This window comes from Eschscholzia californica, unplaced genomic scaffold (genome assembly GCF_041429995.1).
Source record: "Eschscholzia californica isolate CP2 unplaced genomic scaffold, dmEscCali1.0.p SCAF_2, whole genome shotgun sequence".
NCBI classification, from domain to species: Eukaryota; Viridiplantae; Streptophyta; class Magnoliopsida; order Ranunculales; family Papaveraceae; genus Eschscholzia; species Eschscholzia californica.
This window is the reverse complement of record NW_028238309.1, coordinates 38018103-38036368: the sequence shown is the minus strand read 5'-3', so window position 1 is coordinate 38036368 and position 18266 is coordinate 38018103. Positions and strand designations below refer to the sequence as shown.

The following is an 18266-nucleotide window of genomic DNA, read 5'->3' as shown; positions in this document are numbered from 1 at the left end:
TTTTGTACCTTTTGTTGGAGTTATGCTTCTGATGTTTGGGTCAATTCTCAATTGGTTCCTACACTGTCCTCTTTTGATGAGTAAATTTTTATTCTTTCATACGTTGTAGTTCTCTAGTGATGAATTATTAGCAATAAAAGTGATCCTTTCATTGTTTCATTTTTGTTTCTTGATGTCTTCAACCCGTATTTTATGCCCTGCATATTGCTTCATACTTAAACAAAAAATGTTAGCAAGTTAGTACGATAATGTTTGTCCTAACTCACTAAGTATATATCTTAACTAACTATGATGTGGAGGATCTTTCTTCATATACCGCTGCAAAACCGAAAAAGTGTTAGTTCTTCTGTAGATGCTCTGTAATGTTTCATAGTTGTGCCTGCTGAAGCAGGGCATGATTCTCGATTGTTTTTTGTCTTCACACCTGATCATAGCTCGGGCTGCCAGTGCTCTAACTGCAAGGACAATTTAACTGTCTTGAGCGTCATATAGGTTTTCGAGTTCTTTGCAGGTCTCGCCCCCTAGATCGTGAGAAGCAAAACGGTATTCAAAGTAGCAGTCTCACTATTCTGACTCCTTTCAGAAAGACAAATTTTGACATCAACAACGGTGATTAAGACTATAGCCGTTTATGGCTTTCTTCGTGGATGTAGGTCGTGATTATCCAACTAAACCACGTTAAATTAGTGTGTCAATATTCTACAGTATCTCTCCGATTATCATATAATTGTGAATTTAACGTGGTATCAGCGCGGGTTCATCAATCATGTTTCATTGATTTTTTTTGCTTTCGCTATTATTGACGATATATTTTTGTTGTGATTCAATAACCTTTCAATTACTTTGTATCGATTTAATATCCACTTGTGATCACTTCCATAAACTTTTTCTGATCATTCGACAATCCTTATGTATGGTTTTGATACTTTGATTAAGTATTAGTTGTGTGAAGATTATGTTTGATCATTTTGGGCTGCCAACAACACACTTGACCAAGGTCACAGAAGATTGTGTTATAATGTGCTTTATATGCCAAACGCCCAAACTACAATTCGTCAAACCGTGACTAAAGTGGAAAATCATCACTATGAAGTTTCATTCAAGAATCATCTTCATCACAGTCAGCCAAAGTGGCAGCCGCGAAATCGATTGTTGTACGTTGAGATTATGGTTTCAATTCTAATCATGATTCACGGTTCCACAAATTTTCCACCTAGTTATTCTTAATCGTGATTCCATTATTGATCAATCACTTGGTCGATTTGTTTTAGTTTTCGTATTCATGTGATTACTTACTATAGTCATGTCTCAACCGAGATTGACGAATTTCTCGAAATCACCACCGACGAAAATAAACAAGAAATAATTATTTCATCATAGAGTTTTATCAAGAAAAGAAGATAAAGCGAGTCTAAGCACTTTGTATTAGGCGAACTTCTTCATATGAATGGGTCCTTTAATGCTTGATTTCGTTCCAAGGCCCAAATTCAAAGCCAAGAAGAGTTAAAAGGTTCGTCAAGTTAAACCGCATTTTTATAGACGGGAAACCGTTTTCACCGTGAGTCGGTCGTTTCAGTTATGCACCCACTTGTGCCGAAGCTTTTCTAATCAAGCCCATTTTGTAAGTTGGTCTGTTCAGCCTAATCGATTCAAGTAAGCCGCAATTTATTGACGTGATTTAACTCTTTTCTTCAAGTCGGACACTTCACGTCTTTCTTGCTCCAACTTGCGGGGAATGTTAAAGCTACGTGTGTAAACACGTTACACACGTATATAAGAGGTTGATCGAGATGAGGAGGTTCGTCGGTCAAAAATATTCCAAGATAATTGAAAATTTTGAAGACATTCCTAGTTATATGAAGATTCAGAATATTTAGTTTTAGGTATTTAGGATATTTCTTGTAATTACCTTTAGATTTACTTTCTTAGTTTAGTTAGGACATTAGGAACCCCTAATTTACTCTATAAACAAAAAGTCTATTGAGGACGAAAGGAAGTTTGACTTTGGTCATCAAGTCAGACCATTTCCGTTATTCGGGTTTTAAGAAAACAACGATATTTAACTTAGGTCCTTCAAAAACTAGAGTAATTGACGTGACACCCATGTGCTATTATCTCAATCATAACCATGCAAATCATTCAATGGCCAGGATCATTCTTTGTTTACTTCACTACTCAATAATTCAGAGTTTCCTTTTACCCTAGTTTAAGCAACCCAGAGCTCCAATTTCTTCTCCCTCTTGATATCTTCTTCCTCCAAATTGAAGAAGAGAAATATTATTGGGAGTATTTATAGCCTACAATTTACTTCATCTTCGTAGATAATCATCATGAAAATCTGGTAAAATCGATCTTGTATTCAGTTTTTTGCATTTAATCTCTAACTTTTTGAAAATTACGACTATATTTACATATATTGTATTAACTTCATAAAACTTGGTCTAGTCGAAGTGATGAACAAATACAAAAATTAACTACCTACAATATAAACAGTAGTATGTCAAGTCCCCCACTTACAAGCAAACTTAATTACATAGGCAAATTACCATTGTTTTATGTACGCAATCACTTTTAGTTTCAAGTCAAATTTTTTATGCAAGCATATGTCATCATAGCTTCAAATTCAATTCCTCTTCTTCTCCTCCTCTTTGTCTGATGCATTCTTCAACATGATGATGATTAATATTTGAAAAAAAGACAAACGCAAAAATTAGTGAAAAGGGTTTGCTCATGATTAACGTAATCAAGGTCTCCGTTGTGTGGTATTAGAATAGTTATATAGTCCCACATAGTATAATTGTTAAAACTTATCTCTTGTAAAACTCTTTATAAGGATCTTATGTAATTGGTAGGAATATCAAGCAAGTCAATTCAATACAATTCTCTTTTCTTTCTTGGTAAAAGATCTTAGGTTTTCTTTCTTGAGAGTAGTTAGTCAATCACAGTCTTCCGCTTAGCCGGCGGCGGTAGTCCCATTAATGACTACTTTCGCTGGAATTTAGCTTATGTTTCTAGTTTAGCTTTTTTTCCAATGAAAGTAGTTATCTTCTATTATTTAAATCTAGTCATTATTCATTACTTTTCTCAATAGTGTTTGATAATGACGAAGATTAACAAGAAGAAGAAAAATCAAAACAAGAGTAATTTGTTGAAGAAATCAAGAGATAAACTCTTAAATGATCTCAAACATTTCAAATGCCTAAAATTCACCACGACCCAATATTCTCTTGAAACAACCTTCAATGTCCGGCCAAATTCAAACATGAAACTTATGTGCATCAATGGTCAACCAAATGAAGCTCTACTTGAGATGTCAAAACAAAGAGAAATTTGAAAGCTATTAGATAGGGTGAAAGAATTCGTGGACTTATGATTAAAATTAGTTACTTACCTCATGTTTTATCTTGAAACTAGACTTATAGCTTTATAAATGTTGATTTACTAAATGATGCACACCAATTGCTCGATAGAATGCGTGAAATAAATGATGCTTATTCTCAAAGAGAGCTTGCTTTTGATGTTTTGTAAATATGTTTGTGGGTTTGTCCATGACAAGTAAGACCATTCTCTTACTTGATTTGCGAGTTATGAAAAAAGGAATATTGTTGAAGCATGGTGGTGCATGTGATTTGTTCATACTTCTTATATCCAAGTTGAGAACTCTCAAACTTTTGTTCCTTTAGTTACTTACTTTGTTCCGTTAGTTTTCAATAATATCAAATGAAGATGAGATAAGAGAAAGAGTATAAACAAAAATAGAGGTGGGAAATATCAAGAACGGTGATTGTTAGTGTTTATGTTTAACAAAGAATAACATCAAATAGATCAAAGGCTTGAATTTTACTGCATTGATGATATTGGAGTCATGTGTGGGGGCTATTAAAAACCAAAGGAGGAAGAACTCCAAGCAAAACCGGACAATGGTTAGTAATTGTCAAAACCGGGTAATGGTTGATAATTGTCAAACAACTCTTCAAACAGAGAAAAGAAACAACAACAATAATAACAACAACAACAACAAAAACAACAACAAATAACAAACAACAAACAACAACAACAACAAGATACAAATACATGAGCAATCTCACAAGGATGTCTCCATATCAATAACAAGTCAAAATCTACATTTTGTTTTAGCAAACTCATTAATTTTTCACTAGCACAAGTCGTTCTTTTGAGGGGGAATATTAGAATAGTTATATAGTCTTACATAGTATAATTGTTAAAACTTCTCTCTTGTAAAACTCTTTATAAAGATCTTATGTAATTGCTACGAATATCATGTGAATCGAATACAATTTCTCTTTTTTTACATTTCTCAATTATATGTTTCGTGTATACTACCATGTACCTCACAAAAACCAGCAATCAAAAATAGAACTCAAACTTGAACATGGCAGCAGAGCAACCAAATATTGAGGAGGCGAACTGCAACCCTAGAAGCATTTGTATGTAGTCGATAAATTATGGTCACTTTACCAGGTATTGGGTATTAACATTGTTTGCTACAAATAGATATTGACATTTAGAAAGTAAATAATGGCCACATCAAGCCCTTATTTTTCCACTTGCATACCCCATCTTAAATTGTGTAATTTAATCAGCGCAACTAAAATTTTATACTCAAAGTTATTTGTAATGAAATTTGAACTAAAAAAAATTAGGAATTAGCCTATTCTAGATTTTACTTTTATTATGTATTAGGAGTGGTATGAATATCTTTCTATTCTTTGTATGTTTATTTAGTATGTTTATATTTGCTACAATTTTGCTATTTTAAAAATCTAAGATTTTAATTTTATTATGTTTCAGAATTTGTATGACTAACTTTTCATTCATTGTATGTTTATTTAATATATGTTTCAGAAATTGTATGACTAACTTTTCATTCAGTGTGTCGTTCATCCTCTACAATAGGTGAGATTTATATTTCATTTTATTATGTATTATATTTCCCTAACCTAGTAACTAAGTATCTCACTAAAAGTTCGAACAAAGAATAAGATTGTCAGTAACTTATAGTTTTTAGTAAAATCTAGTGAATCTGAGTACAAACATAAACATTAGTTATTAACGAAATATAGATACAACTTGAAGCATTAATTTTAGTGAATATTTTTTAAATTTTTTGTTGTATTTCTCTTACAATGTGAATTTATGTTTTGTGATGTTATGTTGAATATAGAAGTGCATGGAAATAATGATGACACTGACGCTAGTGAGTTATTGTCCGAGGGAAAAAAAGGAAGATTTTATATGGAAGCAAAAGATGATCAAAATATAGAAGTGTCCACAAATGGGATGTAATTTAGTCGTGTTGAAGAATTTTATAATTATTGTATTCGTTATGCTAGAAAAGTTGGATTCTCGATGAGAAAGAAATCTTCAAAAAGAATCAATGGGGTTTTAAGATATACATCAATAGCATGTGGAAGAGGTGGTAAAAATAATTATAAAAGACATAATCTAGTTCGACCACAACCTACTATTAGAAAAGATTTTAAATTAGGGCTAAGATAGACGATAATGGAAAATGGACCATTACTGTCGTCCGTCTTGATCACAATTATGATCTTAGCCCTGGAAAAGCCCGTTATTATAGATGTAATAAGTCGATAATTCAACATACCAAAAGACAACTTGACATCTAGAACTTAGTAGGAATTAAAGTTAACCAAAGTTATAGGCAACATGTGGTTGCAGCAGGCGGACATGAGAACATGATATTTCTAGAAAAAGATTCAAGGAATTACATAGAAAAGGTCAGGAGGTTACGACTTGGTGAAGGTGACAATGTAGCAATTCAACAATACTTCCTCAGTATGCAAAGGCAAAATAACTTGTTTGTATTCAGTATAGATTTAGATGAGGATGGTTGCTTACGTAATGTCTTTTGGACAGACAGAAGGAGTAGAAAAACATATAAAGAATTTAGAGATGTTGTGACGTTCGATAACACTTAACTTACAACTAAATAGAGACTTCCTTTTGTTCCATTTGTCGGGGTTAACCATCATGGGCATTGCATTATACTTGGGTCTGGTTTATTATCTTATGAAGACAAGGAATCTTTTATGTGATTGTTTAAGACATGACTTTCTTGCATACATGGTCGTGCTCCGGTCGGCATTATTACCGACCAAGATAAAGCTATGAAAAGTGTTATTGAGGAAGTATTTCCTACTACAAGACATCGATTGTGTATTTTACATATAATGAAGAAGACTTCTTTAAATTTTGGTAGCCATAAACAGTTTCACTCGATAAGCTCTGATCTTTATGATGTTATATACAATATATGTAGGCAGGAAAAGTTTGAAATTAAGTGGAGAGGTATGATAAGAAATATGAATTAAAATATAACACATGGTTGAATGATCTTTATGGTGAAAGAGAAAGATCGGTTCGCGCTTATGTGAAAAGATACTTTTGGGGCAGGAATATCTAGTACTCAACGAAGTGAAAGTATGAATGTTTTTTTTCTCGATATGTAAACTCTAAAACCACATTAAAGCTTTGCCTTAAAAGAAAAGATTGAAAAAGAGTCTAAACAGGATTTTTTTGTCATTTTCAAATGTGTGACCTTTGACATTGAAATACAAATAAAAAGTGTTTACACGCTTGAAAATATTTTAGGAGTTTCAAAAGAAAATGATTGGAAAAGTGTCACGTTCCTTGGAGCAAGTTAGAAAATCTGGTGAAGTTTCTCCATATGTCATTGTAGAGTGAAAGAATATTCGTGGAAAAAAATAAAAAATATACTCCCTCCGTCCCAAATTAAGAGTCCCATATTGGGAGTCCAACTTATTTTCATACTTTCTCTACTTCCATTTTTCTGGTTATTTATTTGATAACTTTTCATGAAGTAATTCAAAGATTATAATTTTCATTCTAGAAATACATGTAACCCTATTAATTTATCTCTTGATTAATCTAAAAGAACGGATTTGTTCATTGGAAAAAGAAGTGTATTGGAAATAATCAAGAGTGTCAATTAGCTTAATTAATGCACCATATATTTAAAACATATAAGAAAGGGTATTTATGAAAAAGTAAGGGGTTTTATGTGATATATAAGGAATGTGAGTCTTAATTTGGAACATCTAAAAAAGTAATAGTGGACTCTTAATTTGGGACGAAGGGAGTACTTCCAAAGTTTCATATCATCCGAGTACATGTGACATAAATTGTGAATGCACTTTATTTGGGTTCAGGTGAATACTGTGTCGACATTCACTTGTGGTATTATTTAGAAACGAAGTAGAGGTGATCACCGATAAATATATTCAAAGGAGACGGAGAAGAGATATGAGAAGATGTCACACCAAGATTAGTGTGAACATGGGATTTGGGATACTACACCTGAGCAACAACATTATGACATTTTGTTTAATGAGTTCAAAAATTTGGCCGACATTGCATCTGTTGACGAAAAAATTACCTCGCACTTTTCGTTGAGCATTACAATGTTGCCTTAAAAGAAAAGATTGAAAAAGAGTCTAAACTGAATTTTTTGTCATTTTCAAATGCGTGACTCCTTTTGACATTGAAATACAAGTAAAAAATGTTTACACGCTTGAAAAATTTAAGGAGTTTCAAAATAAAATGATTGGAAAAGTGTCACGTTCCTTGAAACAAGTTAGAAAATCTGGTGAAGTTTCTCCATATGTCATTGTAGAGTGAAAGAATATTCGTGGAAAAAATAAAAAATATACTCCCTCCGTCCCAAATTAAGAGTCCCATAGGAGTCCAACTTATTTTCATATTTTCTCTACTTCCATGTTTGAGGTTATTTATTTGATAACTTTTCTTGAAGTGATTCAAAGATTATAATTTTCATTCTAGAACTACATGTAACCCAATTAATTTATCTCTTGATTAATCTAAAAGAACGGATTTGTTCATTGGAAAAAGAAGTGTATTGGAAATAATCAAGAGTGTCAATTAGCTTAATTAATGCACCATATATTTAAAACATATAAGAAAGGGTATTTAAGAAAAAGTAAGGGGTTTTATGTGATATATAAGGAATGTGAGTCTTAATTTGGAACATCTAAAAAAGTAATAGTGGACTCTTAATTTGGGACGAAGGGAGTACTTCCAAAGTTTCATATCATCCGAGTACATGTGACATAAATTGTGAATGCACTTTATTTGGGTTCAGGTGAATACTGTGTCGACATTCACTTGTGGTATTATTTAGAAACGAAGTAGAGGTGATCACCGATAAATATATTCAAAGGAGACGGAGAAGAGATATGAGAAGATGTCACACCAAGATTAGTGTGAACATGGGATTTGGGATACTACACCTGAGCAACAACATTATGACATTTTGTTTAATGAGTTCAAAAATTTGGCCGACATTGCATCTGTTGACGAAAAAATTACCTCGCACTTTTCGTTGAGCATTACAATGTTGCCTTAAAAGAAAAGATTGAAAAAGAGTCTAAACTGAATTTTTTGTCATTTTCAAATGCGTGACTCCTTTTGACATTGAAATACAAGTAAAAAATGTTTACAAGCTTGAAAAATTTAAGGAGTTTCAAAATAAAATGATTGGAAAAGTGTCACGTTCCTTGAAACAAGTTAGAAAATCTTGTGAAGTTTCTCCATATGTCATTGTAGAGTGAAAGAATATTCGTGGAAAAAATAAAAAATATACTCCCTCCGTCCCAAATTAAGAGTCCCATAGGAGTCCAACTTATTTTCATATTTTCTCTACTTCCATGTTTGAGGTTATTTATTTGATAACTTTTCTTGAAGTGATTCAAAGATTATAATTTTCATTCTAGAACTACATGTAACCCAATTAATTTATCTCTTGATTAATCTAAAAGAACGGATTTGTTCATTGGAAAAAGAAGTGTATTGGAAATAATCAAGAGTGTCAATTAGCTTAATTAATGCACCATATATTTAAAACATATAAGAAAGGGTATTTAAAAAAAAGTAAGGGGTTTTATGTGATATATAAGGAATGTGAGTCTTAATTTGGAACATCTAAAAAAGTAATAGTGGACTCTTAATTTGGGACGAAGGGAGTACTTCCAAAGTTTCATATCATCCGAGTACATGTGACATAAATTGTGAATGCACTTTATTTGGGTTCAGGTGAATACTGTGTCGACATTCACTTGTGGTATTATTTAGAAACGAAGTAGAGGTGATCACCGATAAATATATTCAAAGGAGACGGAGAAGAGATATGAGAAGATGTCACACCAAGATTAGTGTGAACATGGGATTTGGGATACTACACCTGAGCAACAACATTATGACATTTTGTTTAATGAGTTCAAAAATTTGGCCGACATTGCATCTGTTGACGAAAAAATTACCTCGCACTTTTCGTTGAGCATTACAATGTTGCCTTAAAAGAAAAGATTGAAAAAGAGTCTAAACTGAATTTTTTGTCATTTTCAAATGCGTGACTCCTTTTGACATTGAAATACAAGTAAAAAATGTTTACACGCTTGAAAAATTTAAGGAGTTTCAAAATAAAATGATTGGAAAAGTGTCACGTTCCTTGAAACAAGTTAGAAAATCTGGTGAAGTTTCTCCATATGTCATTGTAGAGTGAAAGAATATTCGTGGAAAAAATAAAAAATATACTCCCTCCGTCCCAAATTAAGAGTCCCATAGGAGTCCAACTTATTTTCATATTTTCTCTACTTCCATGTTTGAGGTTATTTATTTGATAACTTTTCTTGAAGTGATTCAAAGATTATAATTTTCATTCTAGAACTACATGTAACCCAATTAATTTATCTCTTGATTAATCTAAAAGAATGGATTTGTTCATTGGAAAAAGAAGTGTATTGGAAATAATCAAATGTCTTAATTAGCTTAATTAATGCACCATATATTGGAAAGATATAGGAATGGATATTTATGGAAAAATAAGGGATTTTATGGAATATATAAAGAATGTGACTCTTAATTTGGAACATCTAAAAAAAAGGAATGGTGGACTCTTAATTTGGTACGAAAGGAGTACTTCCAAAGTTTCATATCATCCGGGTACATGTGACATAAATCGTGAATGCTCTTTACTTGGGTTCAGGTGAATACGATATTCACTTGTGGTATTATGTAGAAACGAAGTAGAGGTGATCCCCGATAAATATTTTTTAAGGAGATGGAGAAGAGATGTGAGAAGATGTCACACCAAGATTAGTGTGGACATGGGATTTGGGATACTACACCTGAGCAACAACATTATGACATTTTGTGTAATGAGTTCACAGAATTGGCCGACATTGCATCTGTTGATGAAAAATTACCTCGCACTTTTCGTTGAGCAATACAATGTTGCCTTAAAAGAAAATATTGAAAAAGAGTCTAAACTAGATTTTTTGTCATTTTCAAATGTGTGACTCCTTTAGACATTGAAATACAAATTAAAAGTGTGTACATGCTTGAAAATTTTAAGGAGTTTCAAAAGAAAATGATTGGAAAAGTGTCATGTTCCTTGGAGCAAGTTAGAAAATCTGGTGAAGTTTCTCCCTATGTCATTGTAGAGTGAAAGAATATTCGTGGAAAAAATAAAAAATATACTCTCCCTCCGTCCCAAATTAAGAGTCTCGTATTGGGAGTCCAACTTATTTTCATATTTTCTTTACTTCCATGTTTGTGGTTATTTATTTGATAACTTTTCTTGAAGTAATTCAAAGATTATAATTTTCATTCTAGAAATACATGTAACCCTATTAATTTCTCTCTTTATTAATCCAAAAGAATGGATTTGTTCACTGGAAAAAAGAAGTGTATTGGAAATAATCAAATGTCTTAATTAGCTTAATTAATGCATCATATATTGGACACATATAAGAAAGGGTATTTATGGAAAAGTAAGGGACTTTATGTGATATATAAGGAATGTGACTCTTAATTTGGAACATCTAAAATAGGAATAGTGGACTCTTAATTTGGGACGGAGGGAGTACTTTCAAAGTTTCATATCATCCGGGTACATGTGACATAAATTGTGAATGTACTTTATTTGGGTTCAGGAGAATACTGTGTCGACATTCACTTGTGGTATTATGTAGAAACAAAGTAGAGGTGATCCTCGATAAATATATTCGAAGGAGATGGAGAAGAGATGTGAGAAGATGTTGTAACATCCCATGTTTTCGGTTAAAGAAATAAAAAACTACGGTTAAAAGTGGGACTGTTCGGCTTTTTAAAAAAAAAAAGGCTTAATCGGGGGTCATAAAGAAACTCGTGGAGATCAAATTAGTTGGATATAAATATAGGGGGACTTTTTATGAATTTCATATAAACAAAAGACTTAAAATGGATAAGTAAAATGGGCACTTTAGAATGTGACAAGTGGCACCCCAATTTGCAATCCAACATTCCAACCGAGTTTTTACCTTGGTGTGCATGTGTGACGCGATTTGGAGGGAAATGGTTTTATATTGCGTGTGGACCCCACCATATATAATTAAGCATGTTTTCCTTTTTTTATTTCAAAACCAATTTGAAACTCATCCAGCCGAGAGAATAAGTGTTTGGAACTCAAATTATTCGATTATTCTTTCGTCGATTTCTTCGCGCGTATTAGTCGGAATTCAATGAAACTTCTTCCAGGTAATTCTATTCGACTTGTTCTACGTATCTATCCGCTCAGAATTTTCAGCTTCATCCAAATTTGATGGTTATTGGATGGTTATTTCGATAACTATATAGTTGTACTAATTTCATTTGGGATCGAAATTTGGAGCTATTTAGAGAGTTATTATTCGATTTCTTCTAATGATTTATGTTCAGGATCATGTTTAGAATGTTATAGACTATTTTGGAGTGACCATATATAGACGAGGTGCTGCCGAATTATTTTACGACTCAAATTTCAGATTTGGACTAGTTTTGGGAATGAATTGGAATAGAGATGGTTACCCAAATTTTATCATATTTTATATAAATGGACAGTTTCATCTATAGATTTATAGTAAGGAATTCATTATATGATTTGTCAGCCTATGAAGACTCTGAAATTAAAATAGAGTTTATGGGAAGTTGGTTGATTGGTTCGTAGGCATTTTCGATATTTAGGAAACATAAGTACGAAGTTAGAGATCGATTCGATAGATATTTGAAGTCTTCCGAAGTTAGCGAATTTGCTTTTAAGTTTTCATGGTTTTGTTTAATGATTATATTTATTTACGAAGGTTCTTAGTATAAGAACCTAATGTTTCTATTCGATTTTTTGGTCATTCTTCCTTATCCCAGAGTATGCGAATGAGGAGGAACACTACAAAAAAAAGGGCTATCAGGGACGGCAAAAAACTGTCCCAAAACAGGCAAAACCGTCCCCAATAGAGTATTGGGGACGGCTGATGTCTGTCCCCAAAAGAGGCGTCCCAAATAATATTTGCGACAGATATAGGGACAGATAGCAACTGTCCGAATACTGTTTTTGGGACGGTAAGTAACTGTCCCTATATAAACGATGATTAGGGACAATATATATTTGTCCCTAAAAATTTGGCGAGAATTTCTTCTCGTTAGCATTTGGGACAATTACTTTATGTCCCTAAAAGTGGCAAGAATTTCTATAGCTTATTTTCGGGACAGTTAATTATCGTCCCTATAAGATCAACAGTGATTTCTATTGGTTGTATCTGATATAGTTAAAATTTTTGTCCCTACAATTTGGTTGGGGGTTTTGTAGTCATTAATTAGTGTTATACAAAAGAGAAAATTTTACTTCAAACAATTTAAAACGCACAAATTCTTATTAACATTTTCAGAGAGGTCTCTTGACGAAATTCACAAGCCTGGACAAATAAAGTTCAACCAAGAAAGGATTATAGACTAATAAATCTTCGAAGATGAAATTCAATTAAAACTAAACGACCCTAACTTCACCCTCCCATCTTCTTCTATGTTGTAGTGGAAAACGTAGAAACACCATTAGCATATCAGCAGAATATATCCCTTTGTCAGGAAAACAAAACACAAAAGACAACGAAAGTTGTTAGTTTATTATCTTTTTCGAAATTTAGGACACAACAAATATACAAACATGTCCTATATATCGCCTACAGATATGATTATGGCCTCTAGATGACGCGATAGTTCTTCTGAGATCAACTACTTAGACAGGTTCAACAATTTTAAATCACATAAGAATTTTTTAGAAGACTAGATCAAATAATATAACATAGTAAAAGAATGGTGTTATATAGTAGCAAATCTGTATTGATGCTTGCAGAAGGCAAAGAAGACACAAACAGGAATTTAGAGTTAGCAAAAGCACAAGAAAAATGAAGGGTAAAATCCTCGTACAATCATAATTTATATAGACAAAATAAACAGAAAATAAAAAAGAGATTCTCATTTAGAGCATGAAATGAGAAATTATGATCATTTTCCTTTCTAACCTTGTGCTGTATCAACAACATTGGGCTTTCTAACCTTGTGCTCTGTCAACTTCCTTGCAGCTGCTTCAGGTTTTTTTGGTCTTGCAAGAGACAAATGTTCAACCATCAAAAATCAAAACAATGGTGCTATATAGTAGCAAATCAACACTGATGCTTGCAGAAGGCAAAGGAGACACAAACGGGAATTTAGACTTAGCAAAAGCACAAGAAAAAAGAAGGGTAAAAGCCTCCTACAATCATAATTTATATAGACAAACTAAACAGAAAATAAAAAAAGAAATTCCCACTTAGAGCATGAAATGAGAACTTATGATCATTTCCTTTCTAACCTTGTGTTGTATCAACAACATTCGACTTCTCGTTATGGAACTTCACCACAATGCAGGTTATGTTACAGACACTTCCACGAGAAAATGCAGTCTCTGCTAACTTCCTTGCAGCCTCTTCAAGTTCTTCTTCTGATCTTGCAAGAGGAAAATGTTCAACCATAAAAAATGAAACCATGTTATTCGGTAACAAAAAGATATTGTTCGGTGCACTTGTAACATTCATTAAGAAATGGGTAATCATATTAAGTTCTTGAAAATTAAGAAATGTGTCTTTAGATAAGCAATAGATGAGAACTTAAAGTAACCTCATCTGGTACTACATCCAAAGACCATTATTAGGTAGCACCAGGACTTCAAAAACATCATCAATCTCTGGTTGCTGAAATATACAAAGGGAAATTAAACACTTGTGAATTTTTCGTTACTAGACAAAGCTTAAGTTATTGTTGTCCGGAATACGGACAAGAAGTCCCCAAATTTCCTTGGTATCTGCTGTTAGCTTGAGTTATGAATCTAAGTACCTGAATGTCAGGGTCCGCCCAACAAACTGTTTAAGCAAACGATTACCTGTCCACATAACGACTCCTCCAACATTCTCGATTCTCCTTCGCTCATCACTTTTATTTGGCTTATGATCTTCAGACAGAGGTATGCATGCCTGTCAATACTAGAAGCGTAAAGGATTTTAGTTGCAGGTTGTGAGCACATTTTAGGTGTATTCCAACAACTAATTTGTATTAGATTAATGACCAACATCTTTGCAAAATAAAGTAATAGAACGGTTCTTGTAATTGCACATAATAAGAAATAGAGATACTTTATCTGGTGATTCTTTTTTATTGAGGATCATGTCTATAAAGTAGATACCAACACCTGAACACAGACACGAAAATAAAAGGTGTTACGTGCTCGTAAAAACCTACACGTGAAGATTCTCGATCTGGTGTGAGGCTCACTTTGGTTGCGTGGTAACAAGTGTATCTCTGCACTTGGGAGACCAGGATTTGAATCTTACTATCCAAAAAAATAAGATCCTCTATCTTGTGGTCTTTTATAAATCGTATATAATATATATAAGCATGCGAACACTTCAAGCAAAAGATAGGGGAAAATTTTAATTTTCTTGAGTTCCATCTACAATACGGAGAAACTCTCTGCATTTAGACCACGCATCACGTTTTATCTTTACGAAATTACCTAACAATTAGACAAACCGATAGAGAGAATGGAATGAGGAACTACCTTTGCCTGCCTTTGAGGTTACTGCTCTTGAATCTCTGACATTAGCTACATATGGATGGGTTCTAACTAAAACTGCTGCGGAGGCGATAGATCCATTGTCCGGGTAAGTATTGCTTTCAGAATCTAAGAGATCCATATCAATCTATTTATATTGTACAACCCGGACACAACTCAGTTTTATGTTTTCTAACTCCAACATTAATTCGGCTTCTTACGTTTTCACTAACCCTCATTTTTCAATTCTAGAATGAGTTTACTTTGGTGTTTGTTTCATAAAAATGAATCCAAATATTTTCCTAAACTTGATCTTCGAATCCCTAACCCCTCAATAACTAAATCAAACATATGCTCAAATCTTTCTTAAATCTTCACAACGACCTCATCAACTAAGTAAAAAACTTTCTGATTTCGGTTCTATTAAACAAGCAAGTCCTATTTTTTCATCGTTTCCTGAACCTGAACATTTCCTTTTCAATGTATTAATTCGTAGTTACTCTCACAACAACTTACATTCTTCTTCGTTCTCTCACTAGATAACTTTGCCTATGCCTTTGCTATCTAAACTCTTCTAAAATTTGTCTTCTTCTTCATCATCACTCTATCATTGATGGTTTCAATCAGATCCCTTTGTGAGTTCTGTGTTGTTGATTTTTATCTCAAATTTTCACAAGTTCATAATGCTTGAAGAGCATTTGATAAAATTTCCAATCCATATATTGTTTCTTGGAAAACTATATATGATGTCTGGGCTGGTTAGTAATAGGTGTTCTATCAAATCAATTCGATTTTTGAAGATATGGTTTTGAGTGGAACTCAATTTGATTGGACTACTCCGACTTTTGTTCTTCCAGCAACAACTTAACTATAAGAATTGAATATTGGGATGAAATTACATTGTTTAGCACAAAATACTTGAATTGATTTTCATGTTCAATTCAAATACCCCAAGAATTGAATACTGGGATTTTATTTCATTCTAATGTTCTTAAAATAACACAACATACTCAAGAATGGAACAGTTGTTCAATTAAAATAACACAAAATACTTTTCTATCACCCAACGATCTCTTAATTTGAAGAATAAGAAGTGGAAGAAGAACAACCAACCTGGATGTGAAGCCTCTTCGCAGCAGAAACCCTAGAAGATACTCCACGCAAAGCCTAGACTCAACAGAAACCTTAAGCCTGCAACAGGAAAGAAGAAGATCACCAACAAAACCCTAGAATGACTAACCCTAAAACGAAAACAAGATCAATCGTGCTTACGAAGAGAATATCGTGAGAAAAATTCGTGGAGAAGAGTCGTGGAGAGAGAAATAAAAGGGGAATAACAGAAAATAAAAATAAAAGTGGAGGGAAGAAAAGATTTTCGTTTTGACTTAGCGCGTCTTTTTTTGGGTCGGAAATTTCCCAATTTTTTTTTCAATTGCTTTAAAAATAACAAGCCCGTCATTTATTTGTCCCTATTGTTATTCTAGTAGGGACAGATGTAATAAAATTGTCCCAATTACTGATTTATTAGGGACAGACGTAAAAACGTGCGTCCCTATTGAGCGTTTTTTTTTTGTAGTGGAATTTGGTCGTCTGGTAGGCGGGAGGTCTTTGGTGATGCAAGGACTGAGGTAGGGGTTCTGAATCCTTTATCCAGCATGGTTTTATAGATAATGAATATGCTAGATTTCTATAGATATATATGCGCCATTATAACTAGAGTTTAGGTAGCATGAAACTCGATTTATGTGATGAACTGATATATGCTTGGAATGTTTTGATGCGATATGAGAAATGTTTTCGAACTGATTTTACGATGATTGTGAACTACTGGGATTTTCTTGTATGTACCCGACTGCAGATTATGTCAACCTACGGGCACGTAGCCATTGAGCTAGGGTAGGATGACATGTGGACACGGTTGTGATCCGTGTGAAACCGGTGAGGTGGACGACACTAGTCATGAGACCTGTGGGAGTAGAGTGCTTCACTTGCTGGCCATTGGTGCTCGTGCCTCCAGTTCGAGGCTCAGGGACGTACTCCTGACCGCTCGTCTGGGAGGTGACATTGATTGGGAATCCCTCTGCTTTGTGTGTGATATGGCTATTGGTTGTTCCACTTCCGTGTTTGATAAGATAATGAATTGAATATGAATATTGGTTTTGATATACGAATGAAACTGATTTTGAAAGATCGCATTAGATGCATGACAGGGTACCAAAGAGAATGAGGTTCAGGTCCTTCCATGGGTATTGGGGGACGGCTCTCTTATTCGAACTCGGTGATCAAAAACTTATTCAGATACTTAAGGTATATATATATCATGAGGTAAACTCTTCAATGATTGCGGAGTCCCTTAGTGGGAGAGGGACTTACCGGCTAGGGGTAAGTCTCTTTCTCGAGGAGACGTAGTGCATTAGCTAGTGCCATAAATGGGCTGGTACTATCTAACGCACTCTAGGTTCTCCTGAGGAACTCTCCTCTTATTGGGAGCGCACCATGGGTGGGCAGCTAATCAATGCTATTGCTTGTTAGATTAAGGAAAACGTTTTGTATATAGTATATACAGTAACTGGTTTGATAACTCGATTTGTCATGATTTTTACAACTTATTAAATGAACTTTTGAAAATGTGATGGGTTTTGGATTGGTCTTCTACCAGAATAACTCGTGTCGGTGAGTATTCTGACCCCCTACTAGTTGTTAGTGTGCAGGTTCTTGGTTGTAGCCTTGAGGCGGAGTGTGTATTCTAGCCGGTGATCTTGTCTGACGAGGCTAGCAGGGTTATGTCGTTGTCTTTGGTTTTGTTTATTGGTTTTCCGTTATTTTAAAGTTATGTAGTTATTGCAGAACTGAACTCGAATATGTATATATATAACACTTAAAGTTGTTTATAAGTTGTATCGATGTGTAAGAGGCTTTTATATTTTTGTTATGTGGTTCGGGTTTCGACCCGAAACTGAGTTGAGTTTGTTTAGCTTCCGCTTTAGTTTATTTTTTTCTTGTTTATGCGAATGTATGGTTTGCATGACAGGTTTGCAGGTGCGACCAGTTCGATTTACAGAGGAGACTCTGTCGGATTTCTGTCTTGTCTGTGAATTGCCGGGGCGTGGTCGTGTCTATTTTGGAACACGGGGCGTCACAATGTCACACCAAGATTAGTGTGAACATGGGATTTGGGATACTACACCTGAGCAACAACATTATGACATTTTGTGTAATCAGTTCACAGAATTGGTCGACATTGCATCTGTTCATGAAAAAATTACCTCTCATTTACGACAATGGATGAACAAATATAAATCGAACA

General features: G+C 33.8%; 2 long non-coding RNA genes across 6 annotated transcripts; one reads left to right on the top strand and one right to left on the bottom strand.

Moving 5' to 3' along the window:
• Nucleotides 1-12712: 12712 nt before the first annotated feature.
• LOC147557718 (uncharacterized) lies at nt 12713-16391 on the bottom strand. 5 transcript variants are annotated; one of them, XR_015234173.1, is made up of 7 exons: nt 16232-16391; nt 16073-16150; nt 14245-14390; nt 14029-14102; nt 13724-13852; nt 13395-13474; nt 12713-12948 (listed from the first exon to the last, which is right to left on the bottom strand). It is a non-coding gene; the product is annotated as an uncharacterized LOC147557718 (long non-coding RNA). The 5 variants fall into 5 exon arrangements; XR_015234170.1 differs by having other exon boundaries at nt 13724-13857; nt 14029-14390; XR_015234169.1 differs by having other exon boundaries at nt 14029-14390.
• Nucleotides 16392-16536: 145 nt separating this feature from the next.
• On the top strand, nt 16537-17933 carry LOC147557717 (uncharacterized). The gene is made up of 2 exons (XR_015234174.1): nt 16537-16587; nt 17657-17933. It is a non-coding gene; the product is annotated as an uncharacterized LOC147557717 (long non-coding RNA).
• The last annotated feature ends 333 nt before the right edge of the window (nt 17934-18266 follow it).